At 39.7% G+C, this 10827-nt stretch overlaps 1 protein-coding gene across 3 annotated transcripts in view; it reads left to right on the top strand.

Annotated features, from left to right (window-relative positions):
- The first annotated feature begins 2984 nt into the window (after positions 1 to 2984).
- sbno2b (strawberry notch homolog 2b) overlaps positions 2985 to 10827 on the top strand; it is a 64274-nt gene continuing 56431 nt past the window's right edge. For all 3 annotated transcript variants that reach the window (XM_061824173.1, XM_061824172.1, XM_061824171.1), the window contains exon 1: positions 2985 to 3149. The gene's annotated coding sequence lies outside the window, so the exon portion shown is untranslated. The remainder of the gene's footprint in view (positions 3150 to 10827) is intronic.

Raw genomic sequence — 10827 nt, 5'->3', positions numbered from 1 at the left:
ACAAAAGACAAAGAGCCCTTGGGGGGGAGAATTTGTGTAATTTTGATCAGGTCGGAGATTTGCAAAGGTCACTTTCTTAATTTTGACTACATCAATAGGACCCTTGGATGTTTCCTTGAATAAGTGAGGATGTATGTGATTGAGTAATTCAATCAATTTTCTCCCAGTAATGTCATGGATTACAATTACATGAATTGTGTAATTAAATTTCATAATTTTGTTACATATAATCATCCCCCCCCCTCGCAGCACTGGTGGTGCCTTGAGGTATGAGTTTGAATCACTCACATCAATGATCTCAAATCATCTTTTCCCATCGAAATAAATGAAAACGCATTCCAGCCTCTCTGACAAGCCCCCCAAAATGTTAATGTTTTCTAATTATACAAATAGCACTCTATAATATTGTACTTTACCTTTGAAAAAAACATACATTAGTAACAGAATTAAATAGATTTGAAAAAAAAAAAGTTTGTCACACTTCGCATTAGTTGAATTTCCATTGTACTCCTGGGCCGCCTTGGCCACTTGGCGACTATAATGTACGTACAGTACATGAAAGGCAGTACAGTATTGATGCCTCAGAGGATAAATCCTGTAAATGATTATTATTGATTATTGAATGTCTAAATGTCTTATCTGTATCAGTTTGTGTTCCGTAGCTTCAAGGGTTGTATATTGTGTTTCACATTATGTGTTATGTCGGGGGCGTCAAACTTGATTTTGTCACAGGCCACATTGTCGTTACGGTTTCCCTCAGAGGGCCGTTCTGACGATGAAACCATAAAAATCTTTAATCGCCTCATTTTATATATACAAGGAATTTATATTTGGAATCAGAAATGAACAATAATGGGTTTTGCAATTACAGTATTGTTGTTTGGTAACACAAAAACTGTTGCAATATCTCTACATTATCATTTATGGTATGACAATTTGAAATTTTGGTACAGATTTTAAGAAAAATCATTGAAGTTGATATGCCTCATTTGCCTTTGTGGGCCACATAAAATAATGCGGCGGGCCAGATCTGGCCCCCGGTCCTTGAGTTTGACACCTGTGCTCTATGTGGTTGTTATCAATACACGTGATTCTCCTCGTTGTAGTTTGGGGTGGGGGCAGGGGGAGGGGGCTGTTCACTTTGTACCAAAGTGCTGCTGAGTTTGAGTTCACTGCGGCCATTCAGCACTCGTGTGTCAAGTTTGTGCTGCTCTCAGGTCAAAGCAAGATATGCAAAACATTCAGACTCACAACTGTGACAATATAGGGCAGGAGTCATCAACCTCTTTGAAACGGAACTACTTATTGGGTGGTGATTAAAATGAGAAGCCCTTTAAAATAGCCAGGTTTACTTATAAGGGTCTTAAACACAAGAGTTACAAAGAGCCGATTTGGTTCATGTTAGCGTTTCACGAGCCACAATGTCTGAAAATTAATATTTCTTAAAGCGGATGGAAGCGAAGTCTCGTGAGTCAATTCGCAAATAGAACACTAGATGGGAGCAAAAGTAAACGTTTGTTGACTGGAAGCATTGCATTTTTACTTTTGATTCCACCTGCAAATTTAAAAATTATCGTGATATTTTAAAAGGGGGACAAATAACTCTGCTCTTATTATGATGTAGAGTAAACCCTTATTATGTCACTTTTAATCAACATCAATAAGGACAACAAACAACATTATTCTGTTTTTAACCACAAACACTCATAATGTGTTAGTGGGTGTGTTTCCCACCAGCATCCTTTCTTGAAAAAAGGGGGGGCTGCCAGGAAAACGGTGTGCGTGTGTGCGCGAGTGTGCGTGTGTGTGCGTGTGTGTGTTTGTTTGCTGGAAACAAATGGAGCTCTTCCAGCACTGTTCAATAATGTGGGACGGACCAATGGATGCCAAATCGGGCAATGCAAGAGGACGATTGATGTCCTCAATAATTTTGAATAGGTTGTTGTTGTTTTTTTGTTCTTACAATTTCCGGTTTCGACTTTAAAAAAAAAAGAAAGAAAGAAAAGGAAATAATGACAGTGGCAGCCCCTCTTTGCTTGATTTGTCCTGATACCGACATAGTCACATTAACTTTCATTAACTTCCACAGAAATAAATTTTAAAATTGTGTTTTTTATTTTATTTTATTTTTTCTGATATTGTGAAATCGAGAAGCACGCGCCTCAAGTCAAATGTTCCCAACAATTTATTAATGGGCACCGTTTATTTGTTGATTATTAGCGCAGTTGACCAGTTGGGGCTTTCTCTTCATATGCTAAAGAATATGAAGATAATTCCACTCGTGTTGTCTGTTTTTTTAGGCAAAGTTGCCAATTTGGGGACATTGACTATGCTTTTGGAAAATATCGCCACTCTGCAGCCATGTTGTTAGTGAAAGCAATGTGTCCACTTTCAACTACAGAAGCTGCTAATAAATATTTTAAATAATGGTTCTGACAGATAAATAAACATTATTCCAATACATGTGTCAATCGCCCAACCCTGCCAAAAGTAATTATCCTTATCGCTCGTATGCTCTCTGGCCAATTTTAGCATACTATTTCCATATATAGACTTCTACACTTCCCAGTTTTTGAAAAAAATAATACTGTAATAATCCACCATAAGAAATAATTTACTGTCACTCAAATCATCTTTTCCCAGACCAAAGTGATGTAATAATGTAACATTCACGACTGCATACAATAATGCATTTAAGACGGCAACCTTCTGCTCGATACTATTTTGTAATTTAACTGCATTCATGATGAATTTAAATCCATATACTTTTTAATATAGCTGTTCTCTTCTTTTAGACTTTTTCTCCATTACAATTAGTGCTGTATTTATATTAAAATAAAGTAATTTCATTTAGCAATTTCTTTTGATATGTTCAAGTTGCATGTTGTTGTTTTTTGTAATATAATTATTATGATAATCTTTTTGACTTTTCCCCTCCCTGTGCGCAGTTTCGGCACCCTGACATCACCGGCGGAAATATTTTTTCACTCTTCAAAATGGCACCCTCTCAATCAGGAAGTAAAGAAAATAAGTAGCGGCGGATAAGTTGGATAAAATTCCCCTTTTCCGTCGAGTTGACGCAGGTCGCGACTCAACATCTGCCAGCGTTTTCGGGGTTCGGACTGGGACGAAGCAAAGGCGGCGAAAGGGTGAGTTAAATGCGAGAATATGGTTGTAAGACCAGGCGACACATCGGCAGTCGCCTGATTATCAAGACGCGTCCTCGGGAGCCTCTCCTCGGAGCGCACATTATTTACATAGTGTTACGCCGGTTTTTAGATGGTTGGCCTCCTTTTAGGTGATTACGTTAACTTGTCACGAGGGAGATGCGTCAAATATAAAGACACAGAGTCTTTTGGGTGTTGTTATTAGTATAATTTTACGCTTTACTAAGTAAGCTAACATCGATCAGTCGCTCTGTAGTACGCTAGCTCCGCTTACTACGTAGTAGCAACAAGGGTGATCCGCTAAATAAATGCTATTTGTTGGTAAGCGTGTATCAATCAACCAACCCAAACATAATAATGGTAGAAAATACATATAAATCATCCCAATTGATGTATATTATTAGTTAAGTTGCCGTCATTTTTCTGCGTTAATAACCTCAGTATTCAAAACGAACATACCCGATACGGATTCAAGCTACGCTAACCGAGCTAGTAATTATCAGTGGTGAGGTTGTATTATTCTCATCGAAACGACACTTATCGAGTTTATGCCTTCTGTGGTGTAAAAAATGTTAAGTAAACACTCGACACGTGACGCGCAGTCGTGGGTATTATGTACATATATGTCAGTGGCTGTTTTTGTCGAACGGCAAGCTAGCAGCGGCGATACAGTGTCAGTGTAATGTATAGCTTGAGCTGCCTTCCTTTGTGCTGTGCGGAACCAGATGTGGCTCACTTCTCAGCGCAGTCTTCATTTTCGGTGGAAACAACTTTGAGGGACTCGTACTAAATTTAGCAACGTTTTCCATCGTTGGACTGAAACATGGTGCTTTTCGTGTTGCGGTCAAATAATGTTGATGTTACGAATAGACCATTTTTTTAAATGTCTGGGGTTAAGGATCAAAACCGCCGCGAATGGTGAAAATATGCGAGTAATTGGCTTGCGAATATTATTTAATACTAGTAAAACCCCGAAAACGCTATAAACTATAATCCCCAAAAAGTGGCATTTCAAACTAGGCTTTACAAAATCGGGATTTTTGGGGCGATCGGCGAGTTTAAAAAAAAAAAAATCCGATCACCGAGCTGATCACAAGAAGGAGCAATGTGTATTTAGATGACTTGTTCATTTACTGTAAATACTTTCCTACTTTATATTGAGTATTTTCTAAATTATTCTCTATTCACGTCATGTATTCTAATCAGTTAGGTCAAGCCATTACAACATGACAGAAATAATTTGCTAACTTGCTATAATTAAACTATCCATCCATTTTTGAGCCGCTTATCCTCACAAGGGTCGCAGGAGTGCCGGAGCTTATCCTAGTTATCATTAGGCAGGAGGTGGGTGCACCCTGAATTGGTTGCCATCCAATCACAGGGCACATAGAGACAGACAACAGTCACAATCACTACTAAGGGAGATTTAGAGTCTCCAATTAATGTCGCATGTTTTTGGGATGCGTGAGGAAACTGGAGTGCCCGGAGAAAACCCATGCAGGCACGGGGAGAACATGCAAACTCCACACACGCGGGGCCAGGTCCTCAGAACTATGTGGCCAACGGTTTAGCTAGTTGCTCCACTGTGCTGCCCAATTAAACTACTTCATGGACACTGAAATTGTAGAGCATGATACATCAGAATGCTGCAATGTTTATGTACAACTGTTAGTGCTAGCATTAGCTTGCTTGGATGCATAACGTTTTGTTGCCTGCTTGCGAGCCGTATCGCATTAAAAATGCATGAAGCATGAACAAACCTGAAGTAATCCTTGAATAAATTTTCTCTCCTGTGCAGATGACCACCAGCACTCATTTTTCCACATTTTGTTCTTATAACACACAGCACAATCCATTGCTGCTGTCGTTGCCATGGTAACAAGTGTATGATGAGGCCCAGTGATTGTAAAATATGGAATGTGGTTGTATTGGAATACAAGATTTTATTGGAGTAATCTGGCATAGGGTATTAATTAAAAGAACAAATTTGTCTTATCATCTGATCCACTTATTACTTGTTTTCTGTCTCCGACGCAGCGTCCCACACCACCAAAATGTTGTTTTGTTTTTTTTTTAACTTAATTTGGTATCAAATTTTTACAGGAGTAAAAAAAAAAAAGACATGGAACAAGGCTACTAGTAAACTAGCTTTTGGATTCAGTTTACTATACATGATGGAAAAGGAGCGTAAATGTTTTATGTGGAGCTGATCAATGACATCATTGATCTGCGACTAATGACAATATTGTTGATCACAATAAAATAATAATCATCAGCAGATACTGATCAAGCCAATCAGAACGGTAATCTAGTGATGTCACGAAAAAAATGTTACCCTGAGGGCTGTCTGTATATTCTGATGCAAAAAAAACCCCAACAAATATTTCAGAACCCATCATCCAATTTTCTAAATTCTTCCTGTTTTACTCAGCTGGAAGTGGCTGCTCTAATCAGACTCAGCATTTTGACAATTTAAAACATAATTGTCAAATCTTGTTATTTTGGTACTAAAATTACTGCATTTTACTGAGGAGATACTTTGGCATACAAGTGCTTTGAGTTATGAGTGTGGTTATGGAATGGAATAAACTAAAAAGTCAATGTACCACTGTGGATATACAGTTACCACAAGTCCTTGGGTCAAACATTTTGGGTAACCTTCCACAAGCTTCTGATAGTACTCTGCTGGAATCTTGGCCCATTCCTCCTGACAGACCTCCTGGTGTAACCGAGTTAGATTTGTCGGTTGCTTTGCTCGCACATGGCTTTTCAGATCTGCCTAGAAATTTTCGATGAGATTCCAATCAGAACTTGGTGATGGCCACTCCAAGACATTGACTTGTTATCCTCAAGCCACTTTTTAACCATTTTGGCAGTATGCTTAGGGCCATTGTCCGATTGCAAGACCCATTAGAGCCAAAGTTTTAGCTTCCCGGCTGATAAGATGTTCCCGTAATATCTCCATGTCATGTTCTTCATGATTCTATTGATTTTATGAACAGCTTCTGTTCTTGCTGCAGGAAAAATGTCCCACAACATAATGCTGTCACGTCCATGGTTCACAGTTGGTATGGTGTTCTCAGGTCTACAAAGTTTCCCCCTTTTTCCTCCAGATGTAATGTTGGTCATTATGGCCAAACAGCTCAACTTTAGTTTCATTACACCACAAAACATGACTCCAGAAAGACGTTCCCACAATGTTTCGACTTGCGGATAATTGTTTCAACAGAGGAACATGGCAATTTAACAAAATTAAATAATTTTGGTGGTGGTGACTGACTTGAAACAGGAGAGATTTAGTTTAGTTTCACTTCACACAGTGACAGTGATCTTTCGTTGGGTACTTACCGTACCTTGAGCAACTAGCTGTTAACTGTTCTTCCGCTAACATGGTAATTTGGAAGTAGCGCAGAGTTTTAGCAGCATCTTGTAATTTCTACAGTTAAATTTGTGGGCAGGTGACTCACAAATCAAGGAGAGTTTACTATATTTCTGTTGAGCACAATGGAATGTTGGGGGAACAGCTGCAAAATGTGTCTTCTACAGATTTTTTTAACAATTAAGTCAAGATTAATCATTTAAGGCGTCATGGTGGCGCAGCTCTTAAGCATTGGCCTCACAGTTCTGAGGTCCAGGGCTTAATCCCGGCACCATCTGTGTGGAGTTTGCATGTTCTCCCCGTGCCTGGCACTCCAGTTTCCTCCCACATCCCAAAAAGATGCAACATTAATTGGACACTCTGAATTGCCCCTTGGTACGATTGTTAGTGTGACTGTTGTCTATCTCCGTGTGCACTGTGATTAGCTGGCAAACAGTTCAGGGTGTACCCCGCCTTCTGCTAATGACAGCTGGGATTGGCTCCAGCACTTGCCACCCTTGTGAGGATAAGAGGCTAAAAAATGGATGGATTAATCATTTAAGCCTTTGCAGAGGTTACCAGGTGTCATTGTGGTTTACCCCCTTTCCCTTAACATTACATTGAGCTTAGCTACACGCCAATACTTCCTGTCTCGGTTTTTGTCGAGCTCTGTTAACCCCGAAGACTTGGTCAATGACCTTTGTGTCACTTGCTGTCACATCCCTTTTGCAGCTACATTTGTCTTTTTCTCTTGTTCTTCAACTAACCATACTTTACAGAAAGGCTGGCTCAAACCACATTTCACCAATAGTTCCTTTCTTTTTGGGGGGAGAGCTGTCCGCTGACATACGTTTAGGTGAATGAAATAGCACCTTCATGTCATTTTAGATAATTCATGAAATATAAAGAATAAAGTAAAGGTGTTTTTTTTTTAATTATTTGGGGGGGGGTGTCACGCAGCAGTATGGCATCCTGCCAGGTAACGTTAAATAGTTCTCAGACAGCACAGAGCATTGTGGGAGAGGTGGACGTTTAACGGAATACCCATGTCCCAACAGTCAAATCCTCTAAATTCTCCCTTCCTTGCCATTTATGTTTTTTTTAAATAACTTTATTGATTGACAAATATTTACAAAACTACACCAAAAGAATGGGTGAATGGTGGATGGTTTTTTGTTTCAATGTGCCCTATGATTCGCTGGCAACCAGTTCGGTGTGTACCCTGCCTCCTGGCCGATGACGGCTGGGATTGGCTCCACCACTCCCGCAATTCTTATGAGGATAAGCAGCTCAGATAATGGATGGATGGAAATAGCGTCCCTGTAGTTCTTTGTCAATTCATTTTCCGGGAAACCAACATGGAGCAGTGTAAAGCGGTTGTTGGAAATCCAGGCCTGCTTTCCTGGAAACTCATAAGACAGCAAGCAGATCATGGATTTTTGGTGAGGGGGATAGAAAATGTTTTCGGGGAAACAAAGTGGGCTTTTATGATGGCATTTTACAGTGTCCTGACTGTCTGGTTATGATACCAGCGTTCACCATGTATTATCCAAGTTTCCTGGGAACAAAACTGTCAAGATCCTTCTGTGAAAACACACCAATGAGTCATCCAGGAAGGAAATTCTAAATTAATGTTACATCTACATTTGTGGAGGAGTGAACAGTGTGCTCTTTGCCTCGGTTATCAGTTTTTTCGGCATGTATAAGGGGAAGGAGAAGACGGAATTATTTGGAGTCATCTGTAGAAGTTGAGCTGTACATAGCAGCGCTGTGGTTTTGCCATGCTTGGTGTGCATGTTGTATACTGCATCCTCTATTTGCACACTAAGGTCGTAGAGACTGACATAAGCAAAAGGGCACTGTCTAGTCCAATGTCTCAAACATGTAAAGTTAAAAAATACTGAGCGCTCAAAGTACACCACGACAAACATTTGAACATAATAACGTAGTAGATCTAAGTGTTAAATAAAATAATAGTGTTTCAAGTCAATGTCAGTTTATTATACACACTTTAAACATTTAACCGTGCCTAAATATAGGATAATTGTACTAAAAACTTCTCTTGGGACTGGTTCTTTCATGCACCACCAGAGTGAGCCTCAGTACCAATAGTGGTACTAGTATCACACTTTTAGGACATTGACATTGCACTGGTCTATGACGAGAACTGTGAACGGGTAAAGGCACTCTGCAACAGTTTAACATAATATGGGACGTTAACACACTAATCACTTACCTTTACATCTTACTCACCTTATAAGGAATAGTTCCTACAAACAGAAATGTCTCTTGTTCTTTGTTTTTGTTGCTATGTTGTTCCTTGTTCTTTCTTCTGAATGTCATACCGGGGCAGCACCAACTGCCAGAGAAAAATTCCTTGTGTGTTTTTACACACTTGGCCATTAAAGCTGATTCCGATTCTGAGAACCACTTGTCTAGTCCATACAGTGTTGTCCACACAATCTGTTGTGTTCAAGTTGTTCTAATTTCTATCCTCAAACTTCCATAATTCTACATTTCTTAAATGTGAAGGCACTGTGTTGAGTAAGACCTGGACATTCCCAGATGTATAAAACAGAATGTTTTTTGTTGCAATAAGATACATTTCTTATTCTACTCTTCAGTGCACTTGGGCGGGGGATAAAATATCCCCCAAAATGCTGAATGAAAAGCAACACTCCCTTGTGTAATTAATGTCCAATCTATAGACATGTCCTGTTGCGCTGTTTTTTAATCCAGTTTACCAGTTTACAGAGCCTTTGCATTGTTCCCTTGTTATCCCTGGAAATAGTGAAAATCTGCAAATAATTGACAACCCAAAGTGTTTATAACTGCATATATATACCAGACTAGTTTTATACCAATTTTTATTTCCTGATCAGAATCAGCCGATAATTGCAATTTTTTTGCCTAGTGGCCGATTTGTTTTAATGTCATAATTCGCCAATTGATCTGCTCAGCAAAAGATATTCACTCCGTGTCACCGTTGTGCACAATATATGTGAATCCAAAAGGTAGTTTATTTTCATATACCGTATTTTCCGCACTATAAGGCGCACCTAACCGCCTTTAATTTTCCCTAAAGCTGACAGTGCGCCTTATAATCATGTGCGCCTTATATATGGGTCAATATTGAGCCTATAACGCAGCCCATCTAATGGTTGCATAACGTAACCCCAGCCTCTACTCCAGCATCTATTCTATGCGCCTTATAATGTGGTGCGCCTTATGTATGAAACAAGTTTTAAAATGGGCCAGTCATTGAAAGGTGTGCCTTATAATGTGGTGCGCCGAATAGTGCGGAAAATACGGTAGTAGTATTTATACAGTTTTTCATGTAATACTGCAAATATCTGACAGACAATAAAGTTATTAAAGAAAAAACATCTCAGCACGATGGGAGAGACGAGATGACACGGAATTTGCTTTTTCACCATTGCACTATGTCAGACTAATGCAATAAAATCGTGTATTCCGATACCACACCATACTGTTTTTTACGATCATCGGGCTTCATCTGGTCAACTCAAATGTGACGGGATACACTTGTTACTGTGGGTATGACGACACGAGTGGATTACGCCGACAGTAGTGTAAAAAAAAATTGGTGTTAGTGGTCACCGGTTCTCAGGGCATCGAAGGACATTCATACAGTAAATGAATAGGTCATTTAAATAGACTCTTTGCTCCATCTTGTGATCAGATTGGTTATCGTATATTTCAAACCCGATGATTGGACCTGAAAATCCTGATCGTGTAAAGCAGGGGTGCCAACGTGTCGACTGCGATCTACCAGTCATCTCCCAGGCAGTTATGGTCGATCGCAACCACGTGCCAAAAAAAAAAAAAAAAAAAACCACAGTCATTTTATCATCCATGTTGTTGCTTGATTCACGTGTGGCCAATGAACGATCAGCGCAGGTACATCAATTGACATTCAGTTTGACCGTTGTTGGCCTCTTCTGAAAAAAGGCATGTTCGAGCAAGCTGGCTTCCTTTTTACCGTCTGTCTCTTGCTTTCTCCATGGCAGTCACAGTGATGCGTAGTGGTCTGTAGTGGTACCCACGCCTTACAATGGTAAGGGCAGCGTGGGTTCAATTCCCGCTCAGTGATAGTGTCGATGTTTGCCCTGCGACTAACTGATGACCAGTTCAGGATGTAGTCCACCATTCGCCCGAATTTAGCTGAGATAGGCTCCCCACGGCCCATGTGAGGATAAGCGGCTTGGAAAATGGATGGATGGGTATCAAAAACAATAAAACAATTAATGTGTTAAGAGAAATACATGATTTATATTGCAC

The sequence above is a fragment of the Syngnathoides biaculeatus genome, chromosome 7 (genome assembly GCF_019802595.1).
Source record: "Syngnathoides biaculeatus isolate LvHL_M chromosome 7, ASM1980259v1, whole genome shotgun sequence".
Classification (NCBI taxonomy): domain Eukaryota; kingdom Metazoa; phylum Chordata; class Actinopteri; order Syngnathiformes; family Syngnathidae; genus Syngnathoides; species Syngnathoides biaculeatus.
The sequence above is the reverse complement of the archived record's forward strand: the minus strand, read 5'-3'. Positions and strand labels throughout refer to the sequence as shown.